The 6,731-nt window shown below is 33.2% G+C and overlaps 1 pseudogene; it reads left to right on the forward strand.

The window, feature by feature from the left end:
- The first annotated feature begins 5,381 nt into the window (after window positions 1-5,381).
- Window positions 5,382-5,526, forward strand: LOC112611784 (annotated as a pseudogene).
- The last annotated feature ends 1,205 nt before the right edge of the window (window positions 5,527-6,731 follow it).

Consider the following 6,731-nt stretch of genomic DNA (forward strand, 5'->3'; position numbering starts at 1 on the left):
AAAGGACATTACATATTGATAACAATTTCAATTTCTCAGAAAGGTATAACAAAAACATATGTACCAAATAAAACTGCTCCCAAAATATATGAAGCAAATTTTTTAAAAAAAAAAGAAGGGGCCGGGCGCGGTGGCTCAAGCCTGTAATCCCAGCACTTTGGGAGGCCGAGGCGGGCGGATCACGAGGTCAGGAGATCGAGACCATCCTGGCTAACATGGTGAAACCCCGTCTCTACTAAAAATACAAAAAACTAGCCGGGCGTGGTGGCGGGCGCCTGTAGTCCCAGCTACTCGGAGGCTGAGGCAGGAGAATGGCCTGAACCTGGGAGGCGGAGCTTGCAGTGAGCCGAGATCGCGCCACTGCACTCCAGCCTGGGTGACACAGCTCGAGACTCCGTCTCAAAAAAAAAAAAAAAAAAAAAAAAAAAAAAAAAAAAAAAAAAAAAAAAGAAGGGAAAAGTAGACAATTTTACAACAGTTGGAAATTTCAATACACCACTTCCAATAATGGATAAAACATCTATATATAGATTAATAAGAGAATAGATAAGTTGTACAATACTATGAACCCACTAGGCCTAACAGATCTATATAAAACACCTTACAGTAGCAGCACACTCATTATTTTCAGGTGCACGTGGAACATTCTGTAGGACAGATCAAATAGGCCACAAAACAATTATTAGAAAAATGCAAATGAAATACAATCTCACACCAGTCAGAAGAGAGATTATTAAAAAGTCAAGAAACAACAGATGCTGGCAAGGTTGCAGAGAAATAGGAACACTTTTACACTGTTGGTGGGAATGGAAATTAGTTCAACTACTGTTGAAGACAGTGTAGAGATTCCTCAAAGATTTAGAACCGGAAATATCATTTGACCCAGCAATTCCATTATTGAGTATATAGTCAAAGAAATATAAATTATTCTATTATAAAGGTACACGTATGTGTATGCTCATTGCAGCACTATTCACAATAGCAAATATATAGAATCAACCCAAATGCCCATCAATGATAAACTGAATAAAGAAGGTGTGGTACACCTTGGAATACTATGCAGCCATAAAAAGAAATGAGATCTTGTCTTTTGCATGGACATGGATGAAGCTGGAAGCCATTATCCTCAGCAAACTAATGCAAGAACAGAACACCAAACATTGTGTGTTCTCATTTATAAGTGGGCGCTGAACAATGAGAACACATGGACAGAGGGAAGGGAACAAAATTCACTGGGCTTAATACCTAGGTGATGGGTTGATAGGTGCAGCAAACCATCATGGCACAGGTTTACCTTTGTAAAAAACCTGCATGTCCTATACGTGTACCCTGGAACTGAAAAAATAATAATAAACATAATTTTAAAAAATGAAATAATATAATCTATCTTTTCTGACCACAGGATATGAAGCTAGATATCAATAACAGAAGGGAAACTAGGAAATTCATAAATACAGGGAAATAAAATAATGTACTCAAAACCAGTAAGTCAAAGAAAAATGTCACAAGAGAAATTAAAAAAAATACAGACAAATGAAAACAAAAACACAGCATATCAAAACTCATATGTTTGAGTAAAGGCAATAACAAGAGAAATTTATATTATGAATGCATACCTTGAAAAAGAAGAAAGATCTCAAATTAAGAACCTAGTTTTACATTTTGAGAAACTATAAAAAGAGAGCAAGCTAAACTTAAAGCTAGAAGAAGGAAAGAAATAATAGATATTAGAGTGGAGATAAATAAAATAGAGAGTCTTGTCTTTGAAAACATCAACAAAATTGGCAACTTTTTAGCTAGAGTGACCAAAATAACATCAGAAATAAAACTGTTGACTATACTATCAACTTTACAGAAATAAAAAGGATTGTAAAATAATATTATGAACAATTTTACACTACAAAATTATAAAACCTAGAATAAATAGGTAATCTTTTGGAAACATACATATTACCTAAATTGACTCAAGAAAGAACAGAAATTTTCAACCATTGTGTAACAAGACATTGAAACAGTAATCAAAAACTTCCTAACAAGAAAAAGAACCAGTGGTTTTACCAGTGAATTCTACCAAATATTTAAAAAACAAATACCACCAATACTTCTCAAGGTTTTCCATAAAATTGAAAAGGAGGATACACTTCCTAACTCATTCTAAGAGGCCAGCATTACTCAGATACAAAAGTGAGATAAAGACATCACCAGAAAAGAAAACCACAGGTCAATATCCCTTATGCGCAGAGATGCAAAAAGCCTCAAAGAAATATCAGCAAATTGAATTCAACAGCATATTAAAAGGATTATAAATCATGACTAGGTGGGATTTATCCCAAGAATGCAATTGTGTTTCAAAAGCAAAAATCAATTAATGGAATACATAATATTAATGGAATAAAAAAAAATGCACAATAATCTCAATTGAACAGAAAAAAAAAATTGACAAAATTGAACATTCTTTCAGTATAAAAAAATACCCAACCTAGGAATAGAAAGAAACTCCCTCATTATGATAAAGGCCATATATAAAAAATCCACAGCTAATAGCATATTCAATGTGGGAGGACTGAAAAATTTTCAGAAATAAGACAAGAATGTCCACTTTCACTGCTTTAATTAACATAGCATTGGAAGTCCTAGAAAGGGCACTTAGCCAAAACTAAGTAAATTAACTAATTAACAAAGAACATTCAAATTGGAAAGGACTAAAATTTTCTCTGTGTGCAGATATAATCATCTTATACATGAAAACCCTTAAAGATTACACTATAAGTTAAAAAACAAAACAAAACTAAACTAAACTAAACCAAAAAAAACACTTATAGCTAATAAACAGAAGCAGAAAAAATGCATGATAGAAACTCTATACCCAAAAATCAAATGGGTATTTATACACTGGAAATGAGCAAACCAAAAAGGAAATTAAGAAAAAAATGCCATTTATAGCAGCATCTAAAATAGTGAAACACTTAAGAATATATTTCGTCAAAGATATGAAAGATCTGAACGCTGAAAACTACAAGAAAAATGGTGAAAGAAATTAAAGACTTTTTATTTAAAAAAGAAATGTATCCTGTTTTCTCAATTAGAAAACTTAATATTGTTAAGATGTCAATCAATATTACCCAAAATGATCTATATATAGACTCAACCCCAAACCTATCAATATACCAACATCCTTTTTTGCATAAATGAAAAATCTGATTTTTTAATCCATACAAAATTGCAAGGGGACCTAAGTAGCAAGCCTAATATTTAAAAAGAAGAATAAGTCATAGTTCTTATATTTTTCAATTTCAAAACCTAGTACAAACTACAGTTACCAAAACAGTAAGGTATTGGTATAAGGAAAGACATATAGACCAAGGAAGTAAAATTGAAAGTCAATAAATAAAACCTTACATTTATGGCCAACTTATTATTGGCAAAGGCCCAAAGTTCCTTTTCCATTAAATGGAAGAAGAACTCATGTTGAAATTTAAATTCCCATTGTAATGGTCTTCAGAGGTGAGACCCTTAAAAGCTAGATAGGTCATGAGTACTCTTCTCTCATGAATTGATTAATGCTATTATCTCAGGAATGGGTTAGTTATTGTGGAAGTGGGCTCCTGAAAAAAGGATGGATTTGGCCCCATTGTATCTCTCTGTCTCACGTCCCTGCCTACCTATTCCCCATGGGATAATGTGCAAGAATGCCCTTATTATCTGCCAATGCCATGCTCTTGGACTTCCCAACATCCAGAAATGTGAGGCAAGTAAACATCTACTATTTATAAATTACCCAATCTGTGGTATTTTGTTACAGCAGCAGAAAGTAGACTAAGACAGTCTCTTCAAAAATATGGCTGAGACAACTAGATCCACATGCAAAAGAATATGTTGGATATCTCTATCAAACCATGATCATACCGTACCATGTATAATAAAATGGATCCCACTATCATACAACTTGATATCCTCAAAATGGATCAATGACCTAAATATCAGACCTAAAATCATAACTCTTCAAGGAAAACAAAGGAGCAAATCTTCGTGACCTTGACTTTGACAATAGAATCTTAGGTGTGCCATCAAATGTGTGAGCAAAAAGAGGAAAACAAGATAAATTGGACTTAATCAATAGTAAAAATTTTGTGATCAAAGAACATTATTAAGAAAGTGAAAGGAAAACCTGTATAGTGGGAGAAAATACTTGCAAATCGTTTATCTGATAAGGGTTTAATATCCAGAATAGACAAAGAAGTACTAGAATTTGTCTACAAGGAAATAGTAACCCAATTAAAAAATAGGCAAAGGCTTTTCTCTAGAGAATATACATATCAATAGCCACTAAGCACATGAAAAGGTTCTCAACACCGTTAGTCCTAGGGAAATGCAAATCAAAACCAGAAGATACCACTTCGTACCTTTTCTAGGATGGTTATAACAATGGCAACACCAAAGGAGTGGGGGACCAGTGTTGTCAAAGATGTATAGAAATCAGAACCCTCATACATTGCTGGTGAGATGAAAAATGATGCAATTGCTATAAAAAATAGCTTGGCAGTTCCTCAGGAAACTAAAGATAGAATTATCATATGACCTAGCAATTTCATTTCTAGGCATATATCCAAAAGAATTAGAAACAGAGACTCGGTTACTTGTACAACAATATTCACTGGAGAATTATTTACAGTAGTCAAAAAGTAGAAACAACCTGAGTGTCCAACAACAAATGAATGGATAAACAAAAAGTGGTATGTATTTGTAATGGAATATTATTCAGCTTTAAAAATGAATGAAATTCTGATAAATGCTACACCATAGATGGACTTTGAAAACATTTGGGTAAATGAAATTATCCAGACACAAAGGACAAATATTGTATGTTTCCATTTATATGAAATAGTTAAATTCATAAGGACTGAAAGTAAATTAGAGGTATCAGGTACAGGCAAAGGGAGGAATGGAGTAATTCTGTAATGGTCACAGAGATTGTTTGGGCAGTTAATAGAGTTTTGAAAATAGATAGTGATGACAGTTGCACAATATTGTGAATGCAAATAATGATATTAAATTGCATACTTAAGATGGTTAAAACAACTATATATTTACACATCTATATAAAACTGTCTTTAAGTATGCATTAATATCATTATTTATATATAATATCATTATTAATATATATAAATAATTTCAACTCTTCAAGGAAAACAAAGGAGCAAATCTTCATGACCTTGACTTTGACAATAGAATCTTAGGTGTGCCATCAAATGTGTGAGCAAAAAGAGAAAACAAGATAAATTGGACTTAATCAATATTAAAAATTATTGTTATCAAAGAACATTATTAAGAAAGTGAAATGAAAAATATTGTATTATCAGTCAAATAAAAATATAAAATATATCGCTTCTCGGCCTTTTGGCTAAGATCAAGTGTAAAAATATAAAATATTTTCTGCAATGTTTGTAGAGACTACCTTTTTCCAGTTGCTTGATTTTACTTAAATTTTACTCCCCTCCTTTTATAGTAATGTATAAGCAAGTAAAATATAAATGAATATATAATTTATATAAAGTAATTTATATATAAATAATGATATTATATATATATATTTCCCCATAAAAGTTTTTCAAAATTCTGCATATACAAAAATGCAAAATAAACAGCGATAACAACAAACCTGGAAATCAGAAATTAGATGCATCCACGTTAAAAATCTTTGATTTGGGCCGGGCGCGGTGGCTCATGCCTGTAATCCCTGCACTTTGGGAGGCCGAGGCGGGCGGATCACGAGGTCAGGAAATGGAGACCATCCTAGCTAACACGGTGAAACCCCGTCTCTACTAAAACACAAAAAATTAGCCGGGCGCGGTGGCGGGCGCCGGTAGTCACCAGCTACTCGCGAGGCTGAGGCAGGAGAATGGCTCGAACCCTGAAGGCGGAGCTTGCAGTGAGCCGAGATCACGCCACTGCACGCCAGCCTGGGCGACAGAGCGAGACTCCGCCTCAAAAAAAAAAAAGAAAAAAGAAAAAAAAAAAAAGAAATAGACCTGTAACAGGTAATGAACAAATTCAGGCTTCTAATGAAATATTCCAAATGAAACAAAAATAAATTCTTCTCTGTGAAATTCTGACTTGCTAGATTATGACTTCAAAAAGTATTAATAATATAACATAAAGTCACATGAGTGATTAAAATATTTTATATTAGATAATGATCTCATAAGGACAAGGACCTTTTTTATTTTTAAATACTACTGAGGATATAAATATTTTAGGTAAAGTAATATTTTTGAAAACAAAAGCAATGATATTTGATGTTTTTTAACACTTTTGCAAATCTAATTCTAGCTAAAGTAGGATTCTCATATTTGGGTCTGCATTCAGTTTGCTAAGATACACCGTTTGGTTTGAAGAATACAAAGAAAATACAATCTTACACACACATGTAGTCGAAAAGGAAGCATCTAGCAGACCCTGAACAATATCTCAGAGACTCCAGGAGACTTCAAGTCACAGTTTAGGAACCACACATCTATCTGGAAACAATTTTACCAAGAAGACAAAAAGACACTTATAAAAGACATAGATGACATAGGTTCTATCTAGAATTATTCTCATTTTCCAGGACTCATAGGAAAGACACTTTTTTTTTTTTTTTTTTTTTAAGGAAACAATCACAGATACATCTATTTTGGGATAGGTTTTCTCCTGCTGTTTCCCCACAAAGCTATGGCTTATCGCCATCCTTG

This window comes from Theropithecus gelada, chromosome 18 (assembly GCF_003255815.1).
Source record: "Theropithecus gelada isolate Dixy chromosome 18, Tgel_1.0, whole genome shotgun sequence".
In the NCBI taxonomy this organism is placed as follows: domain Eukaryota; kingdom Metazoa; phylum Chordata; class Mammalia; order Primates; family Cercopithecidae; genus Theropithecus; species Theropithecus gelada.